Source organism: Nycticebus coucang, chromosome 8 (assembly GCF_027406575.1).
Source record: "Nycticebus coucang isolate mNycCou1 chromosome 8, mNycCou1.pri, whole genome shotgun sequence".
Classification (NCBI taxonomy): Eukaryota; Metazoa; Chordata; class Mammalia; order Primates; family Lorisidae; genus Nycticebus; species Nycticebus coucang.
This window is the reverse complement of record NC_069787.1, coordinates 113,350,215-113,362,480: the sequence shown is the minus strand read 5'-3', so window position 1 is coordinate 113,362,480 and position 12,266 is coordinate 113,350,215. Positions and strand designations below refer to the sequence as shown.

The following is a 12,266-nucleotide window of genomic DNA, read 5'->3' as shown; positions in this document are numbered from 1 at the left end:
AAAAAAAAAAGAAATCAATATTGATTAAAGAGAACTTCTAGACAATATATGTCATTCAAAAATTAGATGTTGGAGAGAGACAGTGTCTCCATAGTTTCTTTTAATCTCTCTTATGTCAGTGTTCTGTGTTTATGATCCAGGCAATGGCCTAAGAGAGCACAGTTCTGGAATGTGACTTGCTCATTTGCTCCTTTCTGTTTCATATAAGGGAGGGGGTTTCAGCATTTTAATCTAGATGAAGGGGTTATGAGACTGCTGTTTGCCTATGATCTATTTAGCCTGTTTTCTCCAGGATGAATTCAGCTACTTGAGGGCCATAGTTCTTTTTGGGTTAGTTGAGCTTTGTCTTTCACTAAGTGGCATCCTTTATTCCCCAGGTAACACCTGTGGGCTCCTGTCTCCCTTGAACATTTGATGTTGTGTGGTGTTAAACCTCTAAACCCTATTCACAGGAAATACCCCTAACGAGTGTTTCACTGATATCACAGGCAGAGAGAAAGGTAACCTTTCAGGTCCATGTCCCTTCATGGGAATCCAGATCCCTTCCCTTTGCTCAGGGAAGATTACAAATGTCCAAGACTCTTAAACAGCCCTTAGGTGAAGTTGGGAAAGGGCTCATGCAAAAGGGAAGCTCATTGGAATATCACTACCACTCTGCTCTGGGTCCCTGTGTACTGAAGTTACTTCCATTTTGAATATTTTTGCTCTTTTTTTTTAGATACCAAAGTCTTTACCTTTTTTTATCTGCCCAGAGATAGTTGTTAAATATGTCATTCTAATTCACATTTCACATGGTCTTTCTTTCAGATGTATATGAAAGACCATAACACCTTCACACAAAATGTAGCAAAAGGAGACCTGTACAGTAGAGGACAATACACAAGGCTCTTAAAGAAATTTATGGATGATAATGCAATTTAAATTTTTTTTCCTTATTCATTGTTCAACAAAGACTGGTATGGCCTTTAGTTGTCTGCATGTCCTTGGGAATGTAGCCTCAGCTTGGTCAGGTACTCAGATTTCAAGTGTGCAATGCTTGGTGCTCCCTGTTCTTTGTACCTCTGCTACCATTCCAGGCCAGTAGAATAATGGTGATCTTTGAATACTTTATACATATAGACACATGTAAGTATTCATAGAACCAACTAGTGATAAAGTTCTGAATGGAATGTTTATTGTTATGGCTGCTTGGATCCACCTGTCTTAGACTCCTCCTAACAGCAACTTAGAGAAACTGGATGTGGGGCAGACCCAGGACCAAGCCTTCTCAAACCTAGCTCTCAGGTAGTCATTTGACATGTAGTGTCCAGTGACTATTGCGTTCTAAATGTTGGTCTCCATAACTGACAACTCTCCTTTGTTTATGACTATGGTTCTCTTCATGGCCCATCCAATCAAGATTATAGAACTTATAGTAGGAAACTATAGTCTTTAAGTAAAAAGATCCATAACTACACTAATGCTTCATTGTTGCCAGAATGATACAAGAGAAAATCTTGCTGTCTTTTGGGGGAATCCCAGGTTTCTGGTTTTTGTACAAATCTCTGAGTGACCCACACAAATCTTTGGCATCTAAAGTAGGAAGCAGATATTTATGTTTTTATCTAGGGAACAGAAAAACAATACCGGAGCTGCAGAGAAATAATCCTCCAACCTCTTTCTTCTGCCTTATAATTTACTATTTTTGTAAAGTGTATCAACCATACTTGGGCCTCTTCTTTCCTCCCTGCTAACAGTCTCTCTATCCGTATTCCCCACTCCCATTCCATGACCCATCTCAGCGATTCCAACTACTCTTCTGTGGGACATCTGAGCTTTCTTACTGTCTTTTCCATTAAAAAATCCTAAGTGACAAAACATCTCTGAGGCTTACATTTTTGATCTATAAACATGAGATGAAAGTTAAAGTAGGAATGATCTGTAAGTTCCCACAGTGAACCAACTATGAATCTCTTGCAAAGATGTTGTTTTTTAGTGTATGAAACCTCATGAAGCACGAGATAATTTTCTTCCAAAATTAATAAACCAATATATTTGTCTGAAGCATAAGACAAGATACATATTATTTCTAATAATTTGGGTAATTATCTATTTTATATAAATATGTGGTTATCACTGATATTGAAAATCTCCATTATAGAAAATGTTTAAATTATGACAGTGTTTACAAACATGTTTGTATTTTAGGTCCATCATCACCAATATATTATTTTATTAAAGTAGATATAGTCATGAATAGGTTAACAATTTAAAGTCGAGATCCTTTGAGAAAACAATTTTAAAAATTCAATTTATCAACATGATCACTTTAAATCATTTTGTTCAGTGATGTGTATTTAAAAAATAAACATAGCCATATTTATTAGGAAACATGTAAAAAATTTAAATATATAAAATATATTCATATATGTACAATAAAATATAATTTATGAAAACATAGTTATTGAAATAATGAAATTAGTAAGAAGTTAATTATAATTTTTAAAGGGTATTTTTGTCATTTATCTGAAAGATCTTTGTGTACTTTGTGTACTTATCAATGCACAGATCTGGCGTATTTGGATTTGTTTCTAAGTAATAATATTCTCTCTGTGTATGTTGCTTATTTCACATATATACATTTAAAGTAAGGGCATGTAAAAATCTGTTCCTTAATAATAGCAATGAGAACACTGGGAAAATCTATCAAAATCAATTTTGCAGAACTCTGAAAATTAATGAAGGACTTGCAAAAATCTGAAGAGATTTTATTTCAGAAAAAGGGAAATCTCAGTAAAAGGAGTGATCTTTGTGGCATTTGAACTTACGTTATTCTCATATTCTCTTCTCCACAGCTTCGCAGAAGTCTTGAAACATAAACAGTCTTGTAGTCACAGTATGCATATGTGATTGGCAGAATGGTAGCCCCTAAGGACGTGCTTATCATAATCCCTGAAAGCTATGATTATGCTCTCATACAGGCAAAGTGATTTTAGAGATGTAATCAAGGATCTTTAGATAGGATGATTATCTTCTGCTATGTGTATGGGTTGATATCACCACTAGAGTCCTAGGAGGGAGGCAAAAAGTAAAGGAGGCGAGGAGAGGCCATGCTGCTGATTTTGAACATGGAGGGGCCACAAGCAAATGAATGCAGGCAGCTTCTGAAAGCTAGATAAGGCAGAGAAATAAATTTTTCCTTAGAGCTCCCAGAAAGAACAGAGTCCTGCAGATTTAGTTTAGATTCTGGACTTCATAACGAAATGTAATAAATATGTATTGTTTTAAGCAACTAAGTGTGTGGCGTCTTGTGATAGCAGCAATAGCAAAAATTAGTACAGATTCTGGTGGAACCCTGCTGCATCATCTACCTAAAAATATATAAATGGCTTTGGAATTGTGTAAAGATTTAGAAAATTGTCACTAATGGACTGATTGAAAGTTGTTTGTTTGTTTTTTAATCTACCTGCTGAGAATGTCTTTATTTGTTCTGACTTTGTGCTCAGTTAGTGAGAAGAAACACCTTTACATACATGGCATTTTATGAACAGTTTAATGAGGCAGGGAAAATAGTTGGGGCCTGCAAGAGCTGACTGAAAGCTTTTATAAAAGAAAATGTAGGGAATGAGATATTCATATGAAGCTTTTAAAAGTTCTGACATATTCTTGGAAATCTAGAAGGCAAAAGCATATGTGCAAACTGTACAAATTCCAAGAAAAGATGTGACAAGGAAATATTTCTTACCACTGGCTGACCCTAAGTTTCCGTACAAGCATGAACAGAAACCTATACAAGTGTTGTATACTGCCTGCTGGATCACTGAAAGCACACCCCAAACACAGACAGAATGCCTTGGGGAAGGTTGAAAGATATATTAGTGCAGAGTATTTAAGGACAACAATATCTGTTAATTAGATACTAAGCTAACTGAGAGATTGTCAGTGGTCACACATGTCAAAGAATATGGACACAATATAATTAATTGAGGAAAGTCACTAAAAAAATAAGAAAACAAACATTAACCACAGTAAACCCTGGGAGGGGAGAAATACAATTTCCTGAGTTGTCACATTATATTATTAAAAATATTTATAACAATTTACTGGCCATGTAAATAAATAGAACTGTATGGCCCATCCACAGAAATAAAATCAGTCAATAGAAAGTGCAGAAGAGGATGCACAGGCATTGCTAGGACTTACTAGGGAATGGCCATAAGTTGGTTATTGTAAACATGTTGAAAGAGGTAAAAAGATAATATATTTCAGGACTAAAGTATAAGAATGATGTCTCACCACATAGAGAACATACACACAGGTAAAAAATATTTTGAAAATATATTTTAGTCTGTAGCTCACATCTTATGTGATTGAACAGGTAACGGCATAAACCAACACTAAGTGTGTGTAGATGGACATATAATGTAGAGAAATAAATTTGTATAACAACTGTTTTAAAAAGCATTATCTTTATATCATTTGGCCTGTAACATATGGAAAAGTAAAATATTTCTCAAAAATAGCCCAAAGAAGGGGAGGGAGTGGGAAAAATAGCTCAAAAAAGGTAAGTTTGAGCAATGCCGTATTTGATTAAGGAAATAACTTAGAATGGTAACAAATTTCTAAAAACAAATGAATGGAGGCAGAAGTGATAAATGGGTAGATGAATATAACAAAGGTGTAAATATGTATTTAGTCTTCTCTCTTTAAAAGCCATAAAAGTATATAAAGTAATAACTATAACAATGGACTGATTGGTTCGGAACATATATAGATTAAATAGATATTAAAATAATAGAACAAAAGAGAGAGAAGGAAAGAGAGTCATATACAAGTAAATTTCTATGTCTTTCTGGAATTAAGTAAACATGAGTTTAAAGTATATTCTAATAAATTAAGATGTATATGTTAAGCCCTAGAATGCACACATATGTGAAAAATTAATTAAAAGGAATAAATGTACTGGGCAAAGTGACTCATGTCTGTAATCCTAGCACTCTGGGAGGCCAAGGCAAGTGGATTGCTTGAACTCAGGAGGTCAGGACCAGCCTGAGCAAGAGCAAGACTCCATCTCAAAAATAACCACTGCCTGTAGTCCTAGCTACTGGGAGGCTGAGGCAAGAGTTTGAGGGTGCTGTGAGCTATATGACTCCATGGCACTCTACCCAGAGTGACAAAGTGAGACTTCTGTTTCAACATTCAGTTTATACAATAGAGAACAATAAAGGAGGAAGAGAAAAATAAAGAATACATAGACTTGTATAAAGCAAACTGCCAAATGGCAAATGTAAGTCAAATTATACCAATAGCAACATAAAATAAGAGAGGATTAATTAATTAAAACAAAGGCAGAGATGGGTTGAATGGATAAAGAAACATCTGACTCTGTTCTGTCAATAACATGCCCATTGTAGATTCAAAGGCACAAATATGGGACACACCCACAAGAAAGACTCATAAACAAACACAAATAATGTGACCTAGTTGTTTGTACCCTCACATTAATATAAAAAAAAAAAAAAAGAAAACAAAGGCACAGATCCAAGTTGGAAGCCTAAGAATGGAGAAATTTAGAAGGTGAAATTAGTAACCAAAAGTACCTGAAGTGGGAAAGTTGCTATCAGGATAAAATGATTTTAAGACTAAAATACATATATTTCTGTGGACAGTAAAAGACTTTTATATTGATAAAAGTATTCATTAATCAGTTGATATAACAATAAAACCAAATATGTACTTAACAACAGAGCCCCAAAATTTATAAAGCAAGCATTGACGGAAATGAAGGGAGAAATATACAAATCCACAGTAAGAGATAGAGACTTCAGTATTGGGCTTTCAGTAATAGAACTAGATAGGAGATCAGTATGAAATTAGAAGACTTACATATCAGTATAAACCAACTAGATTTAGCACACATTCAAAGAACACTCCATCCAGCAACAGTAAAATATACATCTTTCCTAAATGGACAGGAGACATTGTCCAGAATAGAACACATATTAGGCCATAAAATAATTCATACTAAATTTTAAAAAGTTTAAATCACACACTATGCATTTTCTGACCACAGAGTAATAAAATTATAAATTAAAGAAGGAAATGAGATAAATTCACAGATTTGTATGAATAGATAACACACTTGTAAACAACCAGTAGACAAAGAAATACACAAAATTAGAAACCACTTCAAAATCAACTAAAATGAACAAACACCATACCAAGAATAAGAGATAAATAGTGAATGATGCCCCATGATCATATCAATGTACACAGCTGTGATTTAATAAAAAAAAAAAGAATAAGAGATAAAGTTAAAACAGTGCTTAGATGGGAATTTGTAAGTGTAATTGTCAGTGCCTATAGTTTAAAAAAGAAAAATCTTTAGTCAATAAACTAACCTTCTATTTTAAGACCCTGGAGAAGGAGAAGATTAAACCTTAAGTGAGCAAAAGGAAGGGAACAATAAGTATTATAGGAAAGTCATGAAATAGTGAATGACAAAAAAAGAGAGAAAATCAATGAAACCAAATCAAGTTCTTTGAAAAGGTCAACAAAGTTAATAAACCTCTAGCTAGATTGATTATGAAAAAAAAAAGACTCAAATTACAAAAACTATGAATGGAAAAGGGAATCTTATAATTAATCTTACAGAAATAAAAATGATTTTAAAGAATACTATGAAGAAATATATGCCAATAAATTGGATAACTGCAATGAAATGAATAGATGTGCAGAAAGGCACAAATACCAGAACTGATGCAAAAGAAAATATGAAATCTTAACCAAAATGTAAGAAGACACTGAATCAAAAACAATACCCACAAAGAAAGTTGAGGAGCAGACGGCTTCATTGGTAAATTCTACCAAACACTTAGAGAAGAATTAATACCAAGTGTTCACAAACTCTTCTAAATATAGAAGAGGAGAAACACTATCAAATCATCCTTTGGGGTCAGATTTACTGGGATACCAAAACCACATAAGAACACAGTAAGAAAAAAATAGATCTATATCACATTTTTTACAAATATAGACACAAAAATCCTCAACAAAACAGTAGCTAATCAAATCAAGCAAGATATATAAATAATTATACAGAAAGACTAAGGAAAATTTATTCTAGAAATGGAAGGCTCACCTAAAATTTAAAAAATCATTTAATATGATACACTATATAAATTGAGTAAAATACAGAAGATGTATGATCATCTCAGTGATTACAGAAAGAGCTTTTGAAAAAAATCACTCTTGTGATTAAGATGAAAACTAAGCAAACTTGGAATAGGTGGACACTTCTTCAGCTTTGTAAATGGCATATATTAAAAAAAAAAGTCATGCTCGCTTCGGCAGCACATATACTAAAATTGGAACGATACAGAGAAGATTAGCATGGCCCCTGCGCAAGGATGACACGCAAATTCGTGAAGCGTTCCATATTTAAAAAAAAAAAAAAGTCATACTTAATGGTGAAAGATGGAATATTTTACTCCTAAAATTGGAAGCAAGGTGAGGATACTTCTGCAACTTCTATTCAAAATTATTGTAGAGGTTCTAGCCAAAACAAGTGGGCAAGAAAATGAAATAAATGCAACTAGATTAAAAGATATAAACCACAAATATTGAAAACAGTTTAAAAATAAACTATGGATGATGTTTATGTTAGAATGTCGTGGTGGTTCAAAGTAGTTGCTGAAATAATTGAAAATATGTAAAGTTTTTGCAAGAAAAAGAAAGATGATTAATGTCTTGCACAGCAAGCTGGGGCCTCAACTTAAGTGACTGCAGGCTCTGTGGAAATGGCAGTTTTAGATTTTATATTCAGTTTTGTGGAGTATTAGCTGCTTCTTGGAAGTCTCCCAGGGTCTTAATTAACTCTGTTTTCAAAACAACCCATCTGCAAAGTCTTAAAAACAATTTACCTGCAAGTTCTTGATAATAACCCACCCACAAGGTCTTAATCAGCCTCATATCCATACTAGCCCAGGTCACCCTGACCCAAGGAAATTCAAAATAGCTTGACTATAGCCATCATCCACCCTGCTCATATTTAGCCAACCGCCTAACATTTATACCATTAAACACAGAAAAAGTGAACATGAAGTAGAAATTGATTCCTGTCTCTAACCAGGTTAGTATGTTTTGGTAATACTAGGTTTAAAGGTAAAAGGCTAAATATATCCAATCTGTCACATTGCAGGCCATTTATTTAATCCAGATTATGAGTTTTTATGATGAACAACCCACAATACAATGGATGCCTACACCAGGAACAATAACCAACTGTCCACCTGGATTGGAATATTTACACCAGGTATAGTTTCCTAAATTATTTGATCTATAATAACATTAATTTAGATAGTTGCAAAATAAACTTGTTATAAAATTTTTGGAGTGTAGATTAAACTACTACAACTGTAAGATTTTTCCATTTTATTCACATTTAAATTTCTATTTTTTGAGTAAAGCATAATGTTTTATTTTAAAAACATAAAATATTGTTATTTATACATTTATTTTCTAGGTAGCCCATTTAAAAATGAATGCTTACTTTTTAAAATAGGAAATTAGATTTTGAGAATATAACTTAAAATTAACTTCAGGAATTGTTATTTCATCTAGTGCTTAGATATTAGAAGCCTGGAATGAAGATGTAAAATATTAATATAAATATTAGAAAAATGTCTCTGTTCTGTCCTAGATTTTTTTGGGATCAAATTAGTGTTTGTTTAGGCCATCACATTTGATTTAATGTTCTGTAGTACTATCAGCTTTGACTATTTAGATGTCTATAATCTTTGACCACATCTTCTTTTCTTAATACTTAAAAAATGGAATAGTATGTCTGTACCTTATTGAAAAGGTTATCTACGTTTTAATTACAAATTTGGTACAAAAGGTGATATAAATCTAAGAACATTTTTTAGAATTTGGGTAGAAATTATATTACAATTCTTCAAATTATAACATAAATCTTTCTGAATTTCAAAACCATTTCTAATGAAAGTCTTTTAAGTTTTTATTAGCCAAAATATAGAGCACATTAACAACAGAGAAAAGATAAAATTCTTTATATTTATAGTAATATTTTTGTATTTACCTGTTTCCATGGCAAAACAAAAACTAAAATTTAGTTTTAGCCTACCGTAATATGTGTATGACAAGCCACAGAAAAAGTTAGAGATGTTGATAATGATTAACTATCAACTTGATTAAGTATCTTAAATGTCATTACTAATTTACGTGTTGGCATGTGCTTTAAGTTTAGTTTGGGTACTTCATACCACCTATCTTTATTTTCTACTCTAATAGATAAATCGATTAATAGTGTGTCAACGTTTTGAACTTCTGGACGGTATGTACGTAACACACTGACATCCTCATTTTCTACAATGTTTTATTGTAGTTCTATAAACCCTCATAAAGTGTTCTTTATCTCTGGGGAAAACTAAACCATGGAAACCTGAAGAGAATATAGAGAAGGTCCTTAGACAACGAGAATGTGAAGGTAGCAGTAGTCTTCTCACAAGAAAGGAAAAAGAATTTCAGTGTCATCCCTGAAATCTCTAGTCTTCATTTTTAGTCTTGCTACACATAGGCCTGACTCCTAAAATGTTTTCCTTATCCTAAATTCCTCAAATACAGATATCAGAGAAGCAATGTTTCCAGATTCTTTGAGAATTCTGCTAATAGAAGCAGATTATAGGTAAGTTTTTGGGGTGGCCCAATTCTGCACCCCTATCTAAGAAATTAAACTGTCCTTTAGAGTTAAAGTTTTCACACATATCTCAACCTGACTAGAAGTATTTATTTCATGTAAATGCAACCGAAATGATTGTTAGTAAACTGGGGTTAGTTTCAAAATGTAGTGATGATCTTTCTTTTATATATTAGTTATTCTAAGAGTAAAATGGACATTTGTGGTTTTGCTTAACTTGTAAAAGCTTTTCAATTGAGGCGTATGAGTATTACAAAAGAATGTTTTCTTTGGATTTTTCTTGCTGTGTTATGCTAAAATGCTTCATCTTTACGAAAGATCTTTTTTTCTAGAAACAACACAGTTACCTACAATAAACAAGCCATTTTGAGAGAATCAAAGAAGAGTCAGAGGCAGGCTTTCCCCAAAGGGCTTGTTTTGAAATTTGAAGGGTGATGAGATTGGTGTGGTTGGACGGTGTCCACCATAGTGTTCTGTTGGGAACTTCACACCAAAGTAAACTGATGAGAGATGGGGCCTTTAAGAGGTGATTATGTCACGAGGCCTCTGCCCTCACTACCTCAGGAGTGGGTTACATATCATGGGAGTGGATTCCTGATAAAAGAATGAGTTTGACTCCCTTCCTTCCCTCCTCTCATGAGCACTCTCGCCATTGTATACATTCCACCATGTTATAGCTCAGCAAGAAGGCCCTTGCCAGATGCCAGCCCTTGGAACTTAGACTTTCCAGCCTTTAGAACTTCATGAACTAAATCTCTGTTCTTTATATTACCCAATCTATGTATCCTGCTATAGTGACACAAAGTAGACTCTAACATAGAAAAGTGGCACTGAGAAGTGCGGTCTTTGCTGTAGCAAGTACCTGAAAATGTGGAAGCAGCTTTGGAACTGGGTAATGGTTGGAGGCTAGAAGACTTTGGAGGAGCAAGCTACAAAAAACCTAGATTGCCATGAAAGGAGAGTTCAAGGCCCTGAAAAAGAAAGACTAACCAATAGGGAAAATCTGAGACTCTGTAGCAATTATGTAAGGGAGTGAGCAGAATGATGGTAGAAATTTATACAGGAAAGACAATTCTGATGGGGTCTCAGATGGAAATGAGGAAAAAGGTATTGGAAACTGAAATAAAGGCCATCCTTATATATCATACAGTTGCAAAGAACTTTGTATAACTGTGTTCAGGCCCTAGGGCTTTATGGAAGGCAGAATTTAAGAGCAATGAATAAACATCTGACAGAAGAAATTTCTGAGAAAATACTGAAGGAACTGCATGGTTACTTTGATCCCTGTATAAAATACGTGAAAGGAAATAAATGATTTAAAGATGGAATTTATAATCAAAAGAAAAACAGAAGGAAAAGATTTAAATAAAAAATCTAGACTGGACATATAAAAAGTGAAAAACACATGTCTAGGAAAACAAACCAAGGGTGTGGCCAAGCAATGATTTGCTATGGAGATTGGCACATGCAGAAAGGGTACCAGCTATTATTCCTGAAGACAATGGGAGAATGTGCCCTCAAGGCATTTCAGAGTTCTTCAGATTGCCTCTCCCATCTCAGGCTCAGAGCTTTAGAAAGGTTGAAAGGTTTTAGAAGATGGGCCCACGGTACCCCCACAAACTCATTGCCAAGGGCCAATTTGGTTCTCTGCTCCTCACATTGTGGGGCCGTCCACCTTATCCACTTCAGCTATGGTGCATTGGGGCACAAATGTGACTCCTGTGCAAGTCCAGAGGGCTCAAATGCTGAGTGTTGGGGGCACCCGTTTATTGCTGAATCTGCAGATGTGTAGTGCACGTGAGCTGAGGGACCACAGCAGCCTCTACCAAGCTTTCAAAGAATGTCTCAGACAGGTTGGTGTTCCAGAAAGACACTTGTCATACAGACAAAGCCACCACAGTAAAACCACTAAGGCAAAGCCCAGTGGAATTGTGGGAGTAGGGCGGTTCTCAAGACCACAGAACTGTAAGGACCACCAGCACACAACTTCATCTGGGGAAGGCTGCAGGCACAGACTGCGATTCATGGGAGCTTTGGGGTGAACTGTGCCCAGCAAAGCCACAGGAATAAGGCTGCCTGAGGCCTTGGAGGCCCAACTTCCTCCAGTGTCCTGGATATACCCTGTTTCCCCGAAAATAAGACAGGGTCTTATTTTACGGTGTGCTCCCAAAGATGTGCTAGGTCTTATTTTCAGGGGACGTCTTATCTTTCCTGTAAGTAGGTCTTATTTTCGGAGGATGTCTTATTTTTGGGGAAACAGGGTAGAACATAAAATCAAAAGAGATTATTCTTCAGATTTAGAACCTAATCTCGTTTTCCCTTTTGGATTTTGGACTTATTTGGAACCAGTCACTCCTTTTATTTGTTTACCTTTTGGAATGCGAATGTCTATTTCATACTTATCTTACCATTGTATTTTGGAAGTAGATAATTTAAGTAACAGGCTCACAGCAAAAGACATATTGTCCTTGAGTCTCATCCATATAGAATTCAGATTAGACTCTGCACTTGGGACTTTTGAGTTGATGGTGATGAAGTTAAGATTTTAGGGCTATTGGAATAGGATAAA

At 34.7% G+C, this 12,266-nt stretch overlaps 1 non-coding gene across 1 annotated transcript; it reads left to right on the top strand.

Moving 5' to 3' along the window:
• The first annotated feature begins 7,316 nt into the window (after positions 1-7,316).
• Positions 7,317-7,423, top strand: LOC128592846 (U6 spliceosomal RNA). Its single transcript, XR_008382058.1, has one exon. It is a non-coding gene; the product is annotated as a U6 spliceosomal RNA (small nuclear RNA).
• Positions 7,424-12,266: the final 4,843 nt, after the last annotated feature.